This window comes from Carcharhinus amblyrhynchos, chromosome 8, assembly GCF_965287045.1.
Source record: "Carcharhinus amblyrhynchos chromosome 8, sCarAmb.v2.hapA, whole genome shotgun sequence".
NCBI classification, from domain to species: Eukaryota; Metazoa; Chordata; class Chondrichthyes; order Carcharhiniformes; family Carcharhinidae; genus Carcharhinus; species Carcharhinus amblyrhynchos.
The window spans coordinates 107,844,169-107,868,863 of record NC_137331.1 but is presented as its reverse complement, the minus strand read 5'-3'; the positions used below and the strand labels follow the sequence as shown (position 1 = coordinate 107,868,863).

The window sequence follows — 24,695 nt, the reverse complement described above, 5'->3', positions numbered from 1 at the left end:
GTGAATTACTTTGGAGTGGAGCGAAGCAAAAGAATTGTTACAAAAATTCAGACATTTTGTAAACAGCAAGGCTTATCGACAGAAACAAAAGGAATCACCAGTTGATCAATCTTTGGTGCTGTAGATTGAGTGTAGAACACTGGTCAGTTGTTTTTCATTGTTCCTCACCCAAATATGCCATGGGACCTTTAATGTCTGGAAGCAATCTTGATTAAGCATCTCATATGAAGCATCTCAATGCTGACTAGGCTATGCTTTCAGTGGAACTTGAACTAATAACCTTCAAACTTGGAAGAGCAAAGGCAGATCCCAGAGAGCACTGCTCAGCAGATCCCAGATGTCACTGCTCAGCAGATAAGAATGGTTAAGATTATTTATACAGAAATGAAATACACGTTTTACTAAGACGAGCAGCTGGCATACTTTAGATACAAAGCCATTAAAAATTAAGGTTACAGTAGAATATGTTTCACGAAATGCACAAAACTTGGCATGTAAGCCACCATTCTGAGCTTCATAAGGGCCATCTGTTCAGGAGTTCCATTTGCTGTCATACTATTTGCACTACAACTTGTGGTTACCAAGTCTACAGTCACACACTACATTTGCATTCTTCAAGAGATCATTGATTTTGCAGGCTCACAAAGTTGGTGGTAAAGCTGAACTAAACTTCACATCATAACAAGCCAAAAATTTTTTTAATTAAAAAGCTTTTGAATTACTTCAACCTTGAGTTTTTTTAAAAAGCCACAATACATGAATGCAGTGGGAAAGTTTCACGGTGCTTTAACCTGCAGATCAGAAATAGTTTTACCACATGCCAGGGATCCCAGTGTCCTGGAACCGTGCCACTTAAAATGTGGGTCAATATCAAGAAAAACACACAGGAGACCTTTTAAATGGTAATAAGAAACACATTTGAGCTGTATACCTTGCCTAGCGTCAAAGAGTATATTTAAAAATGTATTATAAAAAACAAAATTGCAGGCAAGATTGAGAGTTGAACACTTGCTTTTTGCGAATGTACAAGAATTTCCTGCAAGAGGGGTTGTCATCTTATAATGCAAATCTTGGATTATGTGGACACGAAATTTTCCATTTTGGTAGGAAGGATTAAAAAAAAACCATTTTATCCAAATGGTGAGATATTGCAGAGCTCTGGGGTGCAGAGGAAGCTGGGTGTCCATCGTGCATGAATTATGAAAAGCTGGTAAGTAGATACAACAAGTAATTCGGAAAGGTAATAGAACGTTATCATTTATAGAGAAGGGAATACAGAAGTTGTGGTGGAGGGGTTATGCTTCACTGACAAGACAACATCTGGAGTACTGTGAACCTTATTTAAGGATGTAAATGCATTAGAATCAGTTCAGAAAATATTAAATTAAAACCAGAAATGGGCTGGTTATCTTATGAGTAAAGAGTGGACTGGTTAGGTTGTATGGGTTGTTTAGATGAGTAACAGGTCTTTGCTGCCCCTTCCTTTTGAGGAAAGGAGTTCCAGAGTCTTTAAAATGTTTTCAATTTAGAAGTAGACAGATTCTCGTTAAGTAGTGAGGTAAAAGGTTACTGGGAAGGCATAGTGGCAAGCATTGCTGCCTCTCAGCACCAGGGACCCAGGTTTGATTCCCAGCTTGGATCACTGTCTATGTGGAGTTTGCACGTTCTCCATGTCTGCAAGGGTTTCCTCTGGGTGCTCCAGTTTCCTTCCACGGTCTGAAAGACATACTGGTTAGGTGCATTGACTGAACAAGCGCCAGAGTGTGGCAACTAAGGGAATTTCACAGTAACTTAATTGCAGTATTAATGAAGGCCTTACTTGTGACTAATAAACAAACTTTACTGGGATAAGCAGGTGGTTAGTGAGATCAACCATGATCTTATGAATGACAGGGCTGAGTGGTTCTGGTTCACATGTTCATATCTAAATGCTGACCTCATTGCAGCAAAATTGTCCAACATTTTCTCGGGAGAAATATGAATACATCTCTGATGGGACTGCAACAAATCCAAAACAGCACATGTTCAGAAATGGTCAACGAGATAATTAGTACAAGTAGACCTTAGAAGGTTTTCATCACATTTGTAGGTTCTTGGGCTGGAAATTTCAAGCATCAAATTAGACATCATGACACTTTAAATCAAGAACAGTGATGAGATTAGACGCAGTGTTACTAAACACCCTGTTGATTTTTTTTTTCTAAAGATCCAATTCACCTAAATAACATTTGCACACCAATGATCTGCTCAATCTGGAGTTTCTCCAGAACCATTCAGTTCCAAACATGTACAAATTACTCCCATCCTGTTTCTGGATTTCTGCTCTTTTGTCCTTGATTTCAAGGTAGCATTTAATGAAATGCAACATAAAGAAGCCAGTAAAATTGAAATCAATGTGAACTGGGGGAAACTTCTCCACTGGCCTTACCAGTGGTAACTAAAAGAATGCTGAGCCAGTGCATAGAGGCACTGTAAGTCATTATTTATGGAATAGCAAACAGAATTGTTGAATGCAATCCTGATGTACTGCCATTGAACGAAAATACCTTCAAGGATACTAGAATGCTTTGTGAGGCACACAAAGCAATGAAGTACAGCCAATATGCACACAGCAAGCTCCAATATACAGAAATGATCAGATAGTCTGAGAGTGATATTGGCCAAGGGATAATTCATGGTCAATTCAGGACAATACAGTTAGGGAAGCATTTTACTTGAACTTATGCAAACTTTGTAGCTTGGTCTTCTAGCTTTTAAATTAATAATTTGATTTATTGTCACGTACTGGGATAGTAAAAATGTTTCTCGCGTGCTATGCAGCCAAAACACGCTTCTCATGAAATACTGAAGAGAAAAAGAAAATGTCAGGGTGTAGAATAGTGGTGCAGTTACAGGTAGGGTGAAGAGAAAGATCAGCTTAATATATGATAGGCCCTTTCAAAAGTCTGATGAATTCATGAGAGTCATAATGCACATGCTGAATTTTCTTAGCCTTCTGAGAAAGTAGAGGTGTTGGGTGAGCTTTCTTAACTATTGCGCTGGCAAAGAGGGTCCAGGACTGGCTGTCAGTGACCTGAAAACCTAGAAACACAAAGATCTCTACCATCTCCAATTCATCACCGTTGATGTAGACGGGGGCATGTCCTTCCTGAAGTTAATGATTAGCTGTTTTGGTTTACTGACATTGGAGGGAGAGATTATTGTCATCGCACCATTTCACCAAATTCATTATCTTTTTCTTGCATTCTGTCTTGTTGTTTGAGATCCAACCCACTACATCAGCAAAGTTGAAAATGGGATTGGAGCAGAATTTGGCCACACACTCATGCGTGTATTGTAAGGGGCTGAGGTCTCAGCCTTGCAGGGCATTGGTGTTGGGGATAATCATGGAGGAGGTGCCGTTATCCATCCTTGCTGATTGCGGTCTATAGGTTAGGAAGTCAGTGATCCAATCAAAGTGGGAAGAGCAGAGCCTCAGGCCATGGAATTTGGAGATGAGTTTTGAAGATGAATTATGGCGGTGAAGGCTGAGCTGTAGTCAATAAATAGGAGTGTGACAGTGTCCTTGTTATTCAGGTATTCCAGGGTTCAGCGCAAGGCCAGGGAGATATGGACCTTTTGCAGCAATAGGCGAACTATTGTGGGTCCAGACAATTTGAAAAATTGGAATTAAAGTGTACTATGATGAATCTTTCGAAGCACTTCATTATGATGGATGCCAGGGCCATCAGATAGTAAACATTAAAGCACACTGCCTGGCTTTTCTTTGGTACAGGGACAAGGATCCTCTTCTCAAAGCAGTTAGGAGCCTCACATAGGAGCGAGGTGGTTAAAATTGTCTGCGAATACCCTGTCAGCTGATCCGTGCAGGATCTGTGCTCAGCTTAGGACCCCATTGGGCCCTGTCGCTTTCCGTGGGTTAACTTCCAAGAAGGCGATCTGACATCTGATGCCAGATCAATCTAAGGTCCCTATCTGCTTCAAGATGACTACCATCATCCTGGTACCAAAGAAAAGTCAAGCAGCGTGCCTTAATGACCATCGTCCAGTGGCTCTAATATCCATTATGAAGTGATTCAAAAGGCTGGGTCACGGCATGAGTCAATTCCACCTTCCCGGACTGCCTGGATCCACTACAGTTTGCCTACCACCACAACAGGTCCACAGCAGATGCTATTTCCCTGGCCTTGCACTCAACCCTGGAACACCTGGATAACAAGGATACCTATGTCAGACTCCTGTTTATTGACTACAGCAAGATTTCAACACCATTATTCCTACGAAAGTCATCTCCAAACGTCATGGCCTGGACCTCGGTTCCTCCCTCTGCGACTGGATCCTCTACTTCCTAAGTCACAGACCACAATCAGTAAGCATAGGCAACACCACCTCTTGCACAATCATCCTCAACACCAGCGCCCGATAAGGCTGTTGTCAGCCCCCTACTATACTCCTTATACACCTATGACTATGTGGCCAAATTCCCCTCCAACTCGAATTTCAAGTTTGCTGACAACACTACTGTAGTGGGTCAGATCTCAAATAATGAAGAGGCAGAATACAGGATGAGATAGGAGAATTTGGTGAACGGATGCGGCGACAATAATCTCTCCCTCTGTCAACAGAGCAAAGGAGATCGTCATCGACTTCAGGAAACGTAGAGAACATGCCCCCATCTACGTCAACGGGGATGAAACAGAAAAAGGTCAAGTGCTTCAGATTTTTAGGTTTCCAGACCTACAACCTAAACTGGTTCCCCCAATCCCAACACTATAGTTAAGAAAACCCACCAACTTTCTCAGAAAACTAAGGAAATTTGGCTTGTGAGCTATGACTCTCACCAACCTTTACAGCTGCACCATGGAAAGCATTCTTTTTGGCTCTTCACAGCTTGGCATGGCTCCTGCTTTGCCTGGGAAACTACAAAGTATCGTGAATGTAGCCCAATCCATCACGCAAAATAGGCTCTCTTCCATTAACTCTATCCACACTTCCCTATGTTGCTGCCTCACAAAGTGGCCAGCATAATTAAGGACCTCACGTACTCTGGACATTCTATTCCACCTTCTTCCGTTGGGGAAAAGTTACAAAAGTCTGAGGTCACGTACCAACCGACTCAAGAACAGCTTCTTCCTTGCTGCCATCAGACTTTTGAATGGACCCAAGTTGCATTAAGTTGATCTTTCTCTACATCCTAGCTATGACCGTAACACTACATTTTGCACTCTCTCATTTCCTTCTCTATGAACAGTAGGATCTGTCTGTACAGCACACAAACAATATTTTTCACTGTATGCTGTGACAATAATAAATTAAATCAAACATCTGTAAGATGGACCTTCGATATCGGTTTGACCGAGGCTGCCAGGGCACATGACAATCTCTCGCTGACCCTCTGCTCAAAACGAGCATAGAATAAGTTGTGATCAGGGAGGGATGCATTGTTGCCAGCAATTCTACTCGTCTTCACCTTGTAGTTTGCTATGTCATGCAGATGGCTGTTCGTCTGACTAGCCTGGGAATCTAGCTTGGTCCGGTATTCTCTTTGCATCACTGACAATTCTCCGTAGATTGTTTCTGGATTTCTTGTTTAGGTCAGAAGAGATTCTGGGAATCTTCGCAACGTGGATAAGGAGAAGCTTGTTTCCACTGACAGGAGGGTTGGTAACAAGAGGATGCATTTCAGATGACTGGCAAAAATATCAGAGGGGAGATAATTTATTTTACATATACACAGTAGGCTGTTGTGATCTGGAGTGTACTACCTAAAAGAGTAGTGGAAGCAGGTTCAATAAAACTTCAAATCTGATTTGGCTAAATGCTTGTTGGTAAAGATTTGCAGGGTGTAGGGAAAATAGGAGAGTAGGACTAATTGGAAAACTAGTATAGAGTCAGCATAGTAACAATGGGCTGAATGACCTGTAACCAAGCTGTACAATTTTTTTGATTGATATATAGCACATTAACAACAGCTCTGCCATTAAACCCCCAGAATTAACCAGTTACATCTTTGTGGAGTAATTCAAAATATAAATTTACTATTATTTAGTTAACAAAGACTTGGAATGTAAAGGTAATTGGGTAGTACAAATAATTGAATCTAGGCGTTGGCGCGAATTACAGCACTCCTACATATACTTCAGACTGAGCTAAATCCAATGCAAGTCCAGCCACAACTCAGTCACTTCAACTGCTTATTCACTTGTTTATTCAGGAGGACCCCAGGGTTTTCCTGCAAGACGGTGTGTAAAATTGTTTCAGTGAATAAAAAGGGGTCAGTTTTCCAAAACACCTCAAAATGAAAAGATTGGTAGGTTGCTTCTTGAGGTTTTCAAGTATGTAAAGAGTGACTTAAGCAGATGTTCCTTTCGTTTCCTAATTTTTCCCAAGAAAAAACAGCAGCAGCCTTGGTATTTAGGATGAAGTGAGAATTTAGACTGTCCTTAATATTCTTTAAATGAGGGGAAGCAAAAGTAAAGGGAGCACTTTATGGGCAAGTCATGGCAGGGCAGCTTGGTCATGTCGAACGTTCCTTCTGTTAACATGGGAAATCAGGGACATTTCCAGTATTCAGAGTGACCGTGTGCAGGATGCACTTTCAGTTTCAGCCAATCAAAATTCCTCTCTCAATGTTTTTTCTTTTGGTTACTGCTCAGGGAGATGGTTTCTCAGAGGGTTGCAGCAACAGCCAAGTCCACAGCACTATGAGAGGTTCAGCTATATTGGTGGGGTGGGGTGGGGTGGGGGGGGGGGGGGGAAGAAGAGCAATAGTGATGGGAATTTTATCATAAAGAGAACAGATAGACAGTTCGCTGGCCATTGATGTGACACCAGGATGATATGTTGTCTATCTGATGCCAGGGTCTGGGATATGACTGAGCAGTTGCAGGACATTCTGAAGAGGATGGGCTAATAGCCAGAGGTCATGGTATATATCATTACTAAAGACTTGGATAATAAGTGGAATGAGGGCCTGAAAGCAAAATATAGCAAGCTAGGAAATAAATGAAAAAGCAGGACCTCAAAATGTAGTAATCTCACAATTATTCCCAGTGCCATATGCTAGCAAGATAAGAAATAGGAAATAGACAGTCAAAGCATGAAAGTCCCACATAATAGGTTAATGTGCAAAAATAAAACACATGCAATATGAAGTAACAATGGAATTGATTAGCAAACAGGAAGCGGAATAGGGATAAATAGTTTTTTTAAAATGGAGTGGCAAGCAGTGATAAATGGGGTACCACAGGGTTCAGTACGTGGGCCCAGCATCCAGACTTGAAACATTGGCTCTATTCTCTCTCCACAGATGCTATCAGGCCCACTGAAATTTCCCAGCATTTTGTTTTTATTTCAGCATCTGCAGTATTTTGCTTTTATCTATAGATTGTGGTCTTAATTGCAAGAGGACACAAGTAAAGAAGCAAGGGCGTTTTACTATAACTGTATAGGTCCACCTGGGAATGCTGTGTGCAGTTTTGGTCTCCTTGCCCAAGAAAGGATTGACTTGCCAGACAGGACAGAAAGCCAAGATTCACCACTGATTCCTGGGGTTTTGATTTGATTTATTGTCACATGTATTAACATACAGTGAAAAGTATTGTTTCTTGCATGCTAACCAGACAAAACATTGTTCATAGATAAGTAAAGAATGTGCAGAACGTAGCGTTACCAGTCACAGCTAGGGTGTAGAGAAAGATCAACTTAATGCAAGGTAAGTCCATTCAAAAGTTTGACAGCAGCAGGGAAGAAGCTATTCTTGGAGTCAGTTGGTACGTGACCTCAGATTTTTGTATCTTTTTCCAAAAGGAAGAAGGTGGAAGAGAGAATGTCTGTAATTATGCTGGCTGCTTTGCCGAGGCAGCAGGAAGTGTAGACGGAATTAGTGGATGGGAGGCTGGTTTGGGTGATGGATTGAGCTATATTCACGACCTTTTGTCGTTCCTTGTGGTCTTGGGCAGAACAGGAGCCATTCCAAGCTGTGATACAACCAGAAAGAATTCTTTCTCTGGTGCATCTTTAAAAGTTGGTGAGAGTAGTAGCTGAAATGCCAAATTTCCTTAGTCTTCTGAGAAAGTAGAGGCAATGGTGGGCTTTCTTAACTATAGCGTCTTGGCAGGTTGTTGGTGATCTGGACACCTAGAAACTTGAAGTTCTCAACCCTTTCTACTTTGTCCCCATTGATGCAGAAAGCATGTTCTCCTTTAGGCTTCCTGAGGTCGATGACAACCTCCTGTTTTGTTGACACTGAGGGAGAGATTATTGTTGCCAGCACCAGTTCACCAGACTCTCTCTCTCATTCCTGTACTCTGTCTCATCATCTCATATGAAGAAAGATTTAATTGACTAGGCCTGCGTTCACTGGAGTTTAGAAGAATGAAGGGGATTCTCATTAACATGTATAAAATTCTGACGGGGCTGGATAGACTGGATGCAGGGATGATGTTTCATTTGGCTGGGGTTGGGTGGAGGGTGGGGGGTGCTTTAGAATAAGGGATCGCGGTCTCATATGGGGTGGGCCATTTAGGACTGATACAAAAAGAGAAACCTCTTCATTCAGATAATGTGGAATTCTCAATGACAGAAAATATTTAAGAAGCAGATTTCTAGACGCTAAAAGGTGTCAAGCGATATGAGGAGAGTGTGGGAATATGGCGTTGAAATAGACGATGAGCTGTAAGCATATTGGAGGGTGGAACAGACCAAAGGCCAAATGGCCTGCTCCTGCTTCTATTTTAAATGTTATCTCACTTTGAGAAGTGATAAAGGGCAACATCAAACAAAAGGCAGGATAAGGAGATGGCATGTATCTTTTGAATAGTTGAAGTTGATTTCACTAATTTTCTTCAGCAAGAAACAAGTAATTTTGTTTTGAGAAAAGTGAATCGTTGCAACATGGTTCAAAAAAGTTTTGAAAATACTATAGTTTATTTAGAAGTTTAATCTATTATCTAAGCATTACAACTTGGTGACCATAGGGTGCTCCTTAATGAACATGTCCAACTACAGTCAGACAACAAGCGCAAAAACAAGGAACTCCACTATTGCCACTGTCTTCAAGGAGTCAAAATAATAAACTTTAAATTGAGAGAGTTAGGGTTTAAGCAGACAAGGGAAAAATAGTTCAGGATATTTTGGCACAGTGTAATAATTAGAGTGACTCACTTCCACCATATTTTAATGTAACGTTTACATCAACAGTAAAAGGAGTAGGCTACAGAGTTATAGCTACTACAATGTAAACTTTCAGTAAATTCTAGGTCATGTAACCCCATTACTCCTCACACTACTGCACTGACACAAAGGGAAATAAAACAAACATCCCTCAAGGTTACCATCTGGTTGGGACACCAGTGCCATTTCATTTATACTACACTGCTGCTGCTAAAGTCAATGATAATATACACACACAAACAAACATGAAACACCAAATTTACAACTCTTTAGATCTGCAGCTTAATGATTATTCAATTTAAATGCTTGTGGTTGAAACTCCTGGTGATTTAGTTGCACAAGTGTCATAATAAAGGTATGCACATCAACTACTAATCTGAAATTTATATGCACACTATCTGTTCCAATACCCCCTTCCCCAGGACTACTGAAAAACATCATACAATAACCTTGCAAACATTGGTGCGCGTGCCTCCTACCACGGGGATCAAGGAGAGAGTGATCTGAATAACAAGCAGCACAAGAGCAAACTATGTTCTCAACCCTTCCTACTGATTTCCCAGGTCCTACAAAATTAAGCCTGTGAGCAGAGCACTTATTTTCCTGAGTCAGCTTGAAAACATCGCACTATGGAATAAAAAGGAATACCTCCACAACAGACAGATCACATTCATTTCCCTTCTTGAAGTAATTACCAACATTTTGTCAGCCCAATTGTGCAAGAAGCAGTATTTTGCAAACAACGTTGGTCCATCTCTATCTATGTATATTGCTAGAATCCTGTTCCTCAGATATTCAGCATTCCTTGAGAAATCAGCTAGATAGGAATGGCTTTATCTGGGGAATTCATTTCAAATGTCAATAATTCTAGGCTTTTAAGCAGGAACACTTCTGTTTAGGCACGATTCTAGAGGCTGTTACAACCTTATCAATCTTTTGGAAAGATTACTTGTCTGTTAAATAAAATGCAAAGCCAAGAGAAGCATGCTACAGTTGCAAAAACACTAACACTCCAAACAAAGAGCTGCTGAAGGAGAAGACTGAGGACAGCAACAAAAAGAAATAAATCCTCACTTGCGTTGGTCGAAAGTTCACCTCATTTTGCACCAAGTCTGCTCAGCTGCATAAATGTTCCTTTATAACATGGGTTACAATGTTCAGTCAGCATGATAAACACCCATCAAAATGATCTTAACTGAATTATTGTAGTTTCCTCTGCAGTACTCAGTAACTGCTTAAACTCCGACAGCTGTTTCCTTTTCAGCTGCACTACAGGAAACCACACACTAAAACAAGTGTTTCCTTAGCAACCACACTACCACCAATTCACGGGGGATTGAGCCAACCAATTGAATACATTCCACTTTACCGTCAGTCATAACAACAGCATTAACAATCTTGCTTTGCAGGAATATAATGGTCCAGATTTTGCACTCAGTGAACAGAACAATTTTCACTGCAGTAAAGATGTAGTGGCATTGACATACTCCAATCTGACATTGATCCCATTCTTGTGCCAGTTATTGAGGATAGCTGGCACTCAGTAATAATGAAATAAATCATCAAGCAGGCTGAACAGCCAACCAGATTGCTGAACTCTCACAGTCAGCAAAGCAGGAAGTAAGAAACACTGAATTAATTAAGATTGCAAAGTATACATGGATTAAAGTAGAAGCAGAAACATAATAAACTTTTTAAAAAATCTCCTGTTTTTTTGTCACAGAGTGGAGAAAACAAGATGCTGAACTTCTAGAATCAGTCTATTAGGTCAAGAGGTTGTTTAGCAGAAATGGTGACTTAGTACGTCATCAAAAATTCAGTTACACTTCATTCAACGTCTCAACTTTTTCAATAGTTTTTATACTGCGAAAAATTAACAAATGGTTGAAGATCATTTCCAATAACAGATTCTGTGCTGATTACAGCTGTGAAAACTGCAACAGCACAGCCCTGTGAAGGCACAAGGGTTATAGCTCAGGCTGACATTGGCACTTTTCCCTAGTTTACGCCTTGAAGTTAATATTCAATTTGATTCCACAGTGAACAGATGAGACCGCCTACCATACACTATATTTATTCAATTTATATGATACAAGAAAGAATGGTGAAAAAGTTTCACAAAACATTGCATTGGCTGCGCTCGCCCCAAGACTGGAAATTCCCACCCACGGTCAACGGATCTTTGTATGGTCCTGTCCTGACTGTTAAGATTCCTGTGGTGGGCAGGATGGGAAAATTCCATTCATTCTGTTGAAATCAACAGCAAATTTTTCAGAACTTGAAAGCGTATTCATTTTGTTATTTCTGGTTTCAGTTTTTAAAAACTGAAGCAGTCAAGTTTTACACTTTTATTTGTCCATTAGACAGCATTTGGTTTGCAGATCTTCTAATGTTGTAGCTATGTCTGTTGCTACAACATGCATTTGTATGATACCATTAATGTAGCAAACTATTTCAAGGTACTTGACTGCAGAGTTAAATAAAAATTGACAAAACAGCATCTCAAAGAAGCAAAGAGATGGAGAGACTCATGGGGGACATTATGGAGGTTAAGACCTGGACAACTCAAAACATAGCCACCAAAGAGATTAATGTCAAGAATGTTCAAGACGCGTGAATTGGAGGAGTGCCATTTGCTCAGAACATTGCAGGGCTGGAGGAGGTTACAATCCGGGAGGGGTGAGGTCACAGAGGGATATGAAAACAGATGAAAATTTCAAAATGGAGATGTTGTCTAACAGGGAATCAAAGTACATGATAGGTTATCAGAATCATGTGCAAATAGGACACAGGCAGAAATCTGAGGAGAGTAAAACATGGAGGAAGAACATTGAAATAGTTCAGTCCCGAAGTAACATATCAGCAGGGCAGAGATGAGCAGCATTATGTAGGTAAATACAGATGGCAGCTCTCTCACACAGTTATGGCAGCATCAAATGACCCATGTCCTAATATATATTAGGACGGTGGACACAAAAGTAAAAGGGCAGTACAGAAAATTGACAAGTTGCCATGACAAAATGGACAGAAGACCAGGTGACATGTTTCATAGATTCTGCAGACGGACTAACTCATATCTCTTGGAAATGCTGTCTCCAAAGATGTGCAGGTTAGGTTGACTAGCCATGCCAAATTGCCCCCTTGTGCCTCGGGATGTGTAGGTGAGAGGGATTAGTGGGATAAATACGTGGGCTTGTAGGGACAGGGCTGGAGTGGGATTGTTGTCGGCGCAGACTTCATGGGCCGAATGGCCTCCTTCTGCACTGTGGGATTTCTATGGTTTCTATGATGATTAAAATGTGAATTCTTTTTGGAGAACCTTACATTGCATCAGGATGATACAAATCACTTTTGGAACTAACAGTTACAACTGTATGGCTATTGTCGAGTGGTGGGAAAGGGAGAAATTATCGCACATCTGTCCCCTGTCCATACCACACATACCTAAATTTACAAAGAGCACGAGGAGTAGTAGCATGCTATCTAGGCTCAAAAATGTTCTTACATTTCTTTCAGCCTTGCCTTAAGGTTCAAGCTTTTGAACAGATCCAAACACGCAATGACAGTCTATCCAGTCATTATCTAATGTGAAATTACTGATCCATGAACAGCATTGTAGAAAGGACACTTGAGCTTTTTGATGAAGCTACAGAGTAGAATATTGGACTTTGATTTTCAAAATTATAGGCTAGGCAGACCTATACAAAACAATACTTTAAGTACTTTAAGCCTTGAAGTTATAATTTTTTGTACATGCAGTGCACCTATTCTAACTTCTGTTAAATGATCTATACCTTTTTCATCGTCAAAAACAGGTGGATTTCTAAAATAAGTCCTTTTTAAAACGTTGTTACTTTATAGTAATCGTATAAATAAATTCAATAATTTTCCACAGCCACTTGTTTGTTGAGTAGAGCACTGTTGTTAAAGAGAACCAAAATACTTTGCACCGTCAGCAGCTCACAGGAACAATGGGTCAGATACTGTTTATGGTTAAACTAACTTTGTTATATACATCATAACAACAAATGGATACAGAGGGAGGTCAATGTAACCACTTTCTTTCTGGATTAAACAGATTACACACAAGACGTTGGGTGACTGTCAATAACTTGTAAAGCTGTAACTCAAATCACTGAATTCTCATAGCATACCCTTGAGCGCATAAATAAACTTGACTCAAAGCATCATCAGGTAGTTTAAATTACCACCTTTAACTTTACTGTCAATCACTTTGATTGCAATGCGTTTTTGGTGACCTGTTCCCAGGCTATTTAATACGATACAGTCTGACCTCTAGGATATGCATGAGAATGGCTTTGTGGACTCCCTTCAGTCTTCCCCCAGTTACTTGTGGGAAGCATCTGGTCTCTGTTCAGCTCCTCCCCATATGGCGCAACTTGGGAATTGTGCAGATGAATTCAGCTCTGGCATGCCAAACACCAACTTTTATATAAAGGTTTCACCTTAAATAAACATTTTTGCTCTTTAACAAAGGCAACTGACCAATGCATTTCCCAGCTTTTGCTGCTGTTGTCTTAATTTTGATGAGCTTGTTAATTGTGGAAACCATCTGAAGTATCCTGCAAACGTCTGCATTGGCATCTCAACGATTTACTGCATTACCGACTTAGATGGGATAGAAAGCCACATATCTAAATTTGCCAGTGGTTATGCTGATTGGAAGTGTAAAATTACAAGAGATATTGACAAGATTCAGCAAATAGGCAAAGCTGTGGCAAATGGATAGCAAACATGAGCTCATCCATTTTGAGCCTAATGATGTTAGAACATAGTATTTCTAAATATTGAAAAGCTGGAAATAGTGATAGTCTTAAAGAGACTCAGCATTCAGGAATACCAATCACTGCCATGAACAACAGAAAATAATTAAAATGTCTAATGCAATTCTGACCCAAATAAAGGGAGTAAAATCCATGCTTCAGTTGTACATGGCAGGATGGGTTGCAGAGTGGGGGTTATGCACAGCTAAATATAGACGAAAAACCAAGTCAGTCTGGAAGGCAGATCAAAGATAGACATGTTAAGGCACAAGAGAATATGGCAAGGCTTGATGGCATTTATTTTAATACAAGGAGTTTTACAGACAAGGCTAATAATATGTGGGCATTGATTAACACATGGGAGTATGATATTATTGCTATTGCAGAGACATGGAGGGAAGGGCAGAACCTGGGTGCACAATATTCCGGGGTGTAGAATTTTTTCACCCAAAGGGCAATGGGAATCTGGAGCTCACTGCCTGAAAGGGTGGTAAATGCTGGAACCCAAATGCCATAACATACAAGGCTTCCATCAAGTGCTGGAAAATGGGCTTAGTATAGATAGGTACTTGATGGCCAATGCAGATACAATGGGCCAAAGTCCCTCTTTCTGTGCTGTAAAACTCTATGACAACATGTTGACAAGTATCCTTAGTGGGCAGTGTCACTCCTGACTATTTTGTCAAGGGCAGATGCATCTACAGCAGGTAGATTTGAGAGGACAGGGTTACATAGGATTTTCCCTATTGTTGGTCCCCTGAACACCCAGTGCAGGCCCAGTCTGTACGCAGCCATCTTTGAGGACTTGACCAGAAGTGATAGACATTGAAGTCCCGCAACCAAAGTACATTTTGTGCTCTTACCATCTTCAGAGATTCCTCCAAGTACTGTTCAACATGGAGGAGTGCCAATTACCACCTGCCATTGATCATAGCCCTAGAAAAACTGGAAATCAGGGAGAAAACTCTCCACTGGTTGGAGTCATATGTAGTACAGAGGAAGATGATTGTGGTTGTTGGAGGACAATCGTGTCAGTCCCAGATCACTGTTGCAGAAGTTCCTCAAGGTAGTGACCTAGGTCTAACCAACTTCCACTGCTACGTCAATGACCTTATCTCCATCACAAGGTCAGAAGTGGCCATAAGATCAGAAGTATGTCTGCACATTGTTCAGCACCATTCACGACTCCTCAGATACTGAAGCAGTTCCTGGCATATGCAGCAAGACCCAATGTTCAGACATGGGTCATCATAATTGGTAAATAATAATCACACCACAAAAGGGAATCTAATTTGCTTCCCCTGGAATTACTATTACAGAATCCCCCATCAACTTTCTGGGGGTTACCATTGACCAGAAACTGAACTGGTCTAGACATATAAATACTGTGGCTACAAGAGCAGGTCAGAGACAAAGAATCCTGTGTAAGTAACTCACCTCCCAACTCCCCAAAGCCTATCCACCATCTATGCAGAAGGGGTGTAATTAGAATATTTTTAGTCTCCACTTGCCTGAATGCACACAGCTCCAACGACACTCTAGAAGCTTGACTTCCAGGACAAAGCAGCCCATTAGTTTGGCATCCCATCCAACCGCCTTAAACATTCACTTCCTGCACCATCGATGTACAGTGGCAGCAGTGTGTACCATATCCAATATGAAAGGCGGCAACTCACCAAGGCTCCTTCAACACTGCCTTCCAAACGCACACCTTTAGCACCTAACAGACAAGGGTAGCAGACACATGGGAACAACTGGAAACTCCCTAGAGTCCTGACTTGAATCAACATCACCGTTCCTTCACTGCTCTTGGATTAAAAACCTAGAATTCTCTTTCTAACACCACAAGGGCTACAGAAGTTCAAGTTGGCAGTTCACCATCACTTGAGGGCAATTAAAAATGGGCAACAGCACCAACATCCTGTGAGTGAATAAAAACCAAAAAAGAAATTCCCATAGTACTTTACAGATACCAAATTTGATATCAGCAACATAGAAGTAGACCAGTAGGTAAAAGTGATGGGTTTTAAGGACAGACTTATAGGAGAAAATTAGTAATTGTAGTACTTGGGGCCTTGGTAGCTGAAAAGATGGCCATCAATTGTAGAGCAATTAATGTTGAGGGCTAATCAAGTCAATTTTGAGGGCATTAGATAATATATGAATAGAATGGGAATGGAGGGATACGAACCCCAGAAAAGTAGGGGATTTTAGTTCAGTTGGGCAGCATGGTCAGTGCAGGCTTGGAGGGCTGAGGGGCCTGTTCCTGTGCTGTAATTTTCTTTGTTCTTTCAAATCACTTGACTGGAACCAATTGCAGGTCCACAGGGAAAAGGCAGGGGAATGCCACTAAGTCATAATGCTTATTTGGAAAGTCAGTGCTGAAAAGATCAGACAAATGCCCCTTTTCTGTGATTCTGAGTGTGCGCAGATGTGGGTTGTACGATTGTGTTATAGCTCATCTCAGGGTGAAATATGACAATTGTGTGGCTTTGCTGGAGAGGGGTGTCAAGGAAGGAACAGAAAGAATGGTTAAGAGATATCAAATAAGACTTTTCTGCATGACATTAGGATTGCCCATTGTAGTAATCTAGTGTTAATCATAGTTCACACGTGGCACCATTAAGGTAACAAGCTTTACTCTACACTCCCCATAACAAAAATTAATCTCAACACCATTCACCCACGTCAGCTATACTGTGCCCCTAGTGAAATGTCTATTAGAGGCAGTTATGCACTGTGGATTTTTCCTAGGTACCTGGACCAAAGTTGTCCAAGCAGAATTCATATTGGAACCATACAGCCAGCATACTTACATTACATTAATCTTCACTAGATTCTAACTGTTACCAAAAGTGAAAAAAAATCTAAAGCATTCATAAAAGCATACATAGAAATGTAAAAAGACTTGTGTAGGGGCCTAGGTAGAGTGGATAGAAGATACCTGTTTTCACTAGCAGAGAGCCAATGACCAGGGATTAAAGTAATTAATAGAAGGATAAAATAGTTGAGGAGAAACTTTTCCACCCAAAGAACGGAAAGGATCTGGAATACGATGCCCTAAAGCATGGGCTGTGTGATGTGATTGCCTTCAATGTCGTTTGTAAAGCAGTGGATGAACCAAGATTACATTAATTCAAACCATTTCAATACATTAAGTCTGCTGATGGCATTTAGTTGGTGCTAATTGAAATTGGTCTCAAAATAGATTGAGCAATTTGTGGTGATTCATCCAAAAGAGAATAAAACTGCAATAAGAATACATCAATAAGGGGTAAACTATTGGTTTAAAGTACTGTTGGAAAGAGGAATCTTCAGAGTACTGTTTACTAGCAACATGTTGACTGGCAACTAGAACAAAATAGTGCAGGCAGTAATCTAAATGATTTCTCTTGCTTGGTTTTTGGCAGCAAGTTCAACTCCAGCAGCTGATTTCATTCTGCACGTAGCCCCAAGTCTACATTTTCTTTTTCTTAGAATTGTTCATCCTCTAAACTGAAACAGAACTCCTTATCATTCAAAACAGCATGCACACATGACGAACACTCCCATGTGTTAATTGTTTTACCTAGGCCTTTCAATTTTATACAACTCAGTTTAAATCTCCTATGTGCTGTAGACATTTTTTTTCAAATTTGATAAATCATCCTCAATAAGATTTTGAAATTTGGTTATGAGATGAAAGTCAACACTTTTCTAGGTAATCTGCGTCATTGCAAATCCTTTTTGAATAAACATGGACTTGCTTTAGCACAATGCAGCCCCTTAGCAACTTGGACATGAATAAAATTCAACAAGGACAACCTCATCTTTCGAATCTCCGAGCCTACACAGAGCTATTTAAATTTGCTTTTAACTTGGCGCTCTGGCATAAAGTTGGTAACCTCAGAAGATCCAACTGGATATTAGTATTTTTACAGATCCCCATAAACCTCAAGTATCCACTTATTTTTAATGCTAAGCTTGCAGCATTACAGCAGAACTATAGGAGCAAGCAGTGCACAAGTCAATTTTTTTTTCCAGTAACACTCTACAGGGACCAGATAGAGATTAAAATGGCCTTAATGTATAACTCAATCATCCATATAAATAACGTGGCTTCAAGAGCTGGGAATTCTGTCGAGACTGGATACTAGTACAAAGAAGGCAATTCTCCTTCTATATCAAATCATCACTTATCAATAGAAATCAACAATAGGAATGGTATAATTGGCATATCTTATTATAGTTGTAGTCTCCTGACCAATAATCCAGAGAAGTCTTCAATATCTCCAATATATAAATTTTTTCCCTTCATTGTTGGCATTGCTGGCTGGGCCAGCATTTAATGCCCACCCTTAATTGCCCTAAAGGTGGTGGTGAGCTCTCATCTTGAAGTGCTGCTGTCAAATCTTTTTATTCAATTGTGGGACATGGACGTCACTGGCTGGCCAAAATTTACCGCCCATTTAGTTGCCCTTAAGGTGGTGGTGAGCTGCCTTTTTGAAAACGCTGCAATCCTTGTACTGTGGGTTGACCCACAACGTCATTAGGGAGGGACTTTCAGGATTTTGACCTAGCAACTGTGAAGGAATAGCAATATATTTCTAAGTCAGAATGGTGAGTGGCTTGTAGGAGAATCTGCAGGTGATATAGTGTTTCCATGTATCTGTTGCCCTTGTCCTTCTAGATGGAAGTGGTTATGGGTTTGGAAGGTTCTGTCAAAAGAACCTTAGCCAGCTGCTGAGTTACATCTTGTAGACAGTGTATACTGCTGCCATCATGCATCAGAGATGGAGAAAGTGAATGTTGACCAATTGAGCATGATGCATTTCCCTGATGTGTCAAATGTCTTGAAGTGGACAGTATTCCATCACACTGCTGATGTGTGCATTGCAGAGGGAGGACAGGATTTGGAGAAGCAATCTCCACAAAATTCCCAGCTCTTGAAGCCAAATTCTTTATGTGGATGATTGAGTTCAGTTTCTGGTTAATGGTAACACCGAAGATGTTAACAGTTGGGTATTCAATGCTGGTAATCCATTAAATGTCAAGGCTAAATGGTTGGGTTATCTCTTGTTGGAGATGGTCATTACCTTGCACTGGTGGTGTGACTGGTATTTGCTAATAATCAGCCCAAGCCCAAATACTGTCCAGGCCTTGCTGCATATGCCCATGTGACTACTGCAGTATCTGAGGAGTCACAAATAGCTAATCGTGAATATGCCCACTTTTGACCTTGTGATGGAGGGAAGGTCACTGATGAAGCAGCTGAAGGAAGTTGGGCTTAGGGCACTACTTTCAGGAACTTCAAGGCCATGTCCTAGGACTCAGGAGAATGACCTTCCACAACCAACTTCCTTTGTGCCAGGTATGACTCCAACCAGTGGAGAGTTTTCCCTGAAGATGACCAGAGCTCCTTGATGCCATACTCTGGCAGATACAAAGTTGTCATGGAAAGGGATCAAGCACTTACAAGATGGACTGAATATTATAATATGAATTAAGAAAGCAGATGAGAAAAAAAGCAAATAATTTAGGGAAAATAGTCCAAAGACAAAGCAAGAACAAAAATAAGTTGTAAAATCATGAAGCCAAAGGCCCAGATCAAATAGTCACAGAACAAAGTAAACATTTACAAAACGTTGGAATGGACAAATTTGAGAAATCCCAGAGGACTGAATTAATTAATATTTCTTGCAATCTCCAAAAAGGCAAAAACAATTGAATTTGAACTCTATCATGCAGTCTGATGTGTTACATTATAAAGATCCTTCAAGTACTGATGAATAGGGCCAGAAGAAAGTTAAAGCTAGAAATTTCAGCTCTTTAATGTGATTTTATAGAAGATAGTGAACAAGAAATGCCATTGTTATGATTAAGTCAAATGGCAAGACATTTGATAAGGTGAAATATGAAAATCTGATGACATCTTACAGGCTCTTGACCTGGATAGCAAAGCACTTACGAGTGATAAGAAATCTTTATTGGGAACAAACTGCAGCATGCAAGTTGAAAACAATCTAAGGTTATAGGATTAGATCAGCTATTTTGAGTTCAGGTTCTACCACAAGTAACTGTTAAATTGAAATTAATAATATTAATGTAAAGCTTTCACACCAATTAACCAGCATCACAAGTATACAATGAATAGGACAGCATCGGAGGAAGGAGCTTAAAACAAAAGAAATCTAGGAGTGATTGTATAACCATCACTTAATATCTACACAATTGTGGCAACATACTTTGAATACAGAGTACAAAGAATTTTAGGATTATACTGATTATTGTACAATGGTCAGAACCAAATACACATGATATAGAGAAGATATAAAGATTATCAAGGCCAAGATGTAAAAGGTGACAAGTTCAGAAGAAGAAGCTAGAGCGCTACAGTCAAGATGACTTCAGATGTATATAAATTGTTCTGAGATATGACAAATCTGGTGTATTACTGCTCAAGGTAAATCTTGCTTATTATTTAAAAATAAACACACAAGGGCATGGATTCACATTAGAACAGGGGAGCCCTGTTGCATCTTGTAGGCTCCGTGGAGCATACATTAGCATGGACTGAATGCCTGGATTCTGTCCTGTAAAATCCACATATCTCTGAGTCCTCAAGATTTGGCTCTTGAAGCTGAGAAATTTGATCCTACTGGGCTTATATGTCTCAATTTGTGTTTTGTACAGCTTGGGATTTATCTGTTCTTAGCGATATTGCTTAATTTGTGAGTAAGCTCCAATTTAGATTGCCAAGATTACTTCACTATCAGCAAAGTTACGTAGATGCAAATTAAACACCTTGATGGTTAGGCACAGTAAGTCGTCTCACAACACCAGGTTAAAATCCAAAAGGTAGCACGAGCTTTCAGAGCACTGCTCCTTCATCAGGTGAGCCCTGATATTTGACTCACCTGATGAAGGGAAAGTGCTCTGAAAGCTTGTGCCACCAAATAAACCTGTTGGACTTTAACCTGGGTGTTGTGAGACTTCTTACTGTGCCTACCCCAGTCCAACGCTGGCACCTCCACATCACACCTTGATGGTTAGACAGCACACACTTAAGCGTTCCTGAGGGCAGAGATCTTGGTGTCCCTCTGAATTTCTAGCAATTTGAAAATAGATACATTGGAAAAAAAAACTCCACTAGATATTCTGAAAAATCTGCCGAGGAGGATAGTAAAAGGAAATAAAAGAATTGGAACAGAAATTGCACCTTAGTTCCTGTTACATGTGTCACACTTTTGGATCCACATTTCCACAATACAGTCAACGGTGTGTTATCCAGCACTGCACTGATGGCAATGCTCTATTAATTAGAAATGATATTCCACTCCCCCTGTGCAAATTATCACTTTGCCAGAAGCCATTCTGAGTTATCTGAAACCAAACTTCCCGTAGAGGTGCTAGCAACTGCCATTGCAATTTATGCATTTGGTATTGTGTTGTGTATTATCGTGAATTATAAATTCCATCATTATAATTTATTTGAAATCATAAATGAATTTTTAAATATTCCATCTTTTTAAAAATACATTCATGGAATGTGGGCATCGCTGGCTAGGCCAGCATTTACTGCCCATCCCTAATGGTCCTCAAGAAGGTGCATCTGATAAACCAGAGAAAAGTCAAAGCGAGAAGTACTTTAAACAGAAAATTACTATCATAGACAATGGAAAGGACAAGAAATCAGACAGCTTTGCAGAACATAACGTTGGCTCATCCACAATATATGATATCAAGGTTCAAAAAGAACAGTGGCTGAAATTTTGTGCTAGCTCCAAATCAAATAAAGCTGAAGGATGCTGGATACTTCATGCATCTAAATAAAAGCACCTAGACAATGTTTTATAGGACATAGAACAGTGCAGTACAAGAACAGGCCCTTTGACTCAGCGTGGTGTGTTGAACATGACGCCAAATTAAACTAATGCCTTCTGCCTGCCCTTGCTCCATATCCCTCTGTTCCTTGTGTATTCATGTGCTTATCTAAAAGCCCCTTAAACGCCCCTGTGGTGTCTGCCTCCACCACTACCACTGATAGTGGTAGATGTCTGGAACGTGCTATGTAAAACAACTTACCCCGCCCACATCTCCTTTGAGCCTTCCTCTTATTACCTTAAGTGCATTCTCCTTAGTATTAGATATTGCAATTCTGGGAAAAAGACTGTTTTAGATGAATGGTTACCTACCTCCAGTAAATGTAACACCCTATTAACCAGCATTTTTGCAGCATCATTTAGTCCCTCCCACAATGTACAATACTTAATGTGGTTTTAGAAGTGTGGCTATAGTAAACTGTTATACTTATTCTCTGGTCAGCAGCCACAGCTTAACACTTCTATGTCTTATCTTTTAACTTCGCAGATTGTATTTCAAAGAAAGAACTACACTTCGACCAACTCTCATACCAAACTTTTTGATTTTAAATGTTCAACTATAAATAATATAAAATCAAACATATTTAGGACAGAATATATGTTAGGAGTAGATCTGGACAGGATGTTCCAATTGTCACTTGACCACTAATGTCACAGGCCCAAGATCTACACTTAGTCTTGACACTCTGCATGTAACATTCTGAAAGAGTTCTGATAATTTATAAGAATATACAAAGAAATAAAGTTTAGGGGACCAGACGTGTCCAAATTAATGTCATACAAAAGATTCCATTCAGTCAGCAGAGGGAATCAATCTTTATACTAGTGTTAAACCCAGGATCCAGAGATGAAAGAACAACTAATAGCACAACCGAGCTGCTTCCCTCCATCGCCAACCTTGCATTTTTAAATTTTTAATTTTCTATGATATTGTTGTCAAAGAACCAGCAAGTTGTACATAATAAATAGTCTGACTAAAAGTTAAGAAGTTGCAATATCCCGAAGCCATGTTGACATACCCTTTTACTCAACTGGTTTAAGTTTCAATGAATTCTGAAATAACTGATCTAAAATCTTGCAATTGCTAGCCCCATCTCCAATCTGGTTTTTATGCGTGAACACTGATTTATTATAAATGAAAACTTGACAACAATCAACAGGTATTACAATACTAGTTGGTTGTATTGTATAAAACACCAACTAAGCAAAGTTGCATAAAATATGACAGCAATCTCTCACTTTCCATGGTCACCCTAAATTCATGTTAAATGAGATCCTGAGAAGATGGATATTACCTTTTAATGAAGAATGCAATTTTGGGTATGGAAGAGAGGTGTGCACTAAGTCTCACATGCTAGCAACACGTTTTTGCAGCAGTTAGGTCAAGTTGTAATAACTGCTAGCAACATGTTTTTGCAGCAGTAATTACAACTTGACCTAACTGCTGCAAAAACGTGTTGCTAGCATGTGAGAATTAGTGCACAGCTCTCTTTTATACCCAAAATTGCATTCTTCATTAAAAGGTAATATCCATCTTCTCAGGATCTCATTTAACATGAATTTAGGGTGACCATGGAATATGAGAGATTGCTGTCATATTTTATGCAACTTTGCTTAGTGTTTTATACCGTAGGTTAAGTTTGGAAATATTTTAAGATGGTGACACATAAATGCATACAGAGATAACATGCACATTTTTTGTGCAAATTATTCTTTCCTTCCATCCAATGTTGAAATGAAAAAAAAACCACAGAAATTTATTAAGTATGCACACTAAGATGCAAGAATTATTAAACAGTTGTTAACATTTAGTAAATCAGCAGATAGGGAGGTGTAACAACCTGGACAAGTTTAGCATCAAGCCAGACTAGATTAATAGTTTACCAACATCAATTTTAAATACTCATGTTCCCTCAAGCATTTCACGTTGAAGGGCTCAATCCCTGAGAATTAGAATTCACAGATTCTCCAGCCCAACACAGACCTCCATCAGAAAATACACTTAACTAAGTCTTTTAAACAGGAACAGAAATTAACTTACTGAGTGGCAAAATGTGGTGGTTACTTCCTGCTTAAAAGCCGTAAAATCCTGTTGGCATCTTCTTGAGAGTCTCCCCTCAAAGAAGGTTTTACATTCTTCCCAAAGATTTCTGCTTTGACAGTCTGAACACAAATAGCGTAGTTTTCAAAAACTTTTGATAAATTATACACGCATAAGAAACATACAAATACCTCATCTGGCAAGTCAGCCAAAACTGACAGAAACACACTGTGCAGCTGCAGCAAGATGTTCTTTTTGAATGCTTCGGACTTTCCCCTCACTTCTCAGAGAAAGCCCAAACGATGTATTTCCTGCAAGTCAATGTTTGCCTATGCAAAGTCTGTGTCCAATTAGCAATTGCAAATGACAGCTTAAGGAGAGAGAAAAAATTGAGAGGCCGTCTCAGTGGGGAACTGAGCAGTCATTCAATTGGCTGTAGCACAAATCTGTAAGGTCTAGTTGCTCTGGGCTAATGCCAGCACCTGGAGCAGTCCAACCCTCTTCAACAGAACAGTATGTTATTCATTTTAGTACAAGTTCTGAAGCATGTCATTCAACAAATCAGAAAAAAGTTTACACCCCATTTCTTATAAATACAGAAATAGGGAGGACAATGAACGGAACTCTACGTAGGTTAAGTCAGCCTAAGTCATTCATCAAAAGGAAACCTGGGATTTAATCAACTGCTAACTAGTGGAGAAACAAACATGCATTTAGAAGCAACTTAAGAAGAGTCCAGCATAATTTTATTTTCAGCATACAACTTCCTGATGGGAATAATCTCCCCGTTCTTTTTCAGAAGAGCCTGAACCACTTGAGTGCAACACACTCGCC

General features: G+C 39.9%; 1 protein-coding gene across 5 annotated transcripts in view; it reads right to left on the bottom strand.

The window, feature by feature from the left end:
• LOC145346821 (protein tyrosine phosphatase type IVA 3-like) overlaps window positions 1-24,695 on the bottom strand; it is a 140,868-nt gene that overhangs the window by 52,562 nt on the left and 63,611 nt on the right. Inside the window, exon 1 of one of the 5 annotated variants that reach the window (XM_080194599.1) lies at window positions 23,862-24,228. The exons of 2 other annotated variants lie outside the window; for them this stretch is intronic. The gene's annotated coding sequence lies outside the window, so the exon portion shown is untranslated. Of the gene's footprint in view, window positions 1-10,248; window positions 10,372-23,861; window positions 24,229-24,695 lie in introns of those variants that run through there. 2 more of the 5 variants (XM_080194601.1, XM_080194602.1) reach the window with 2 other exon arrangements.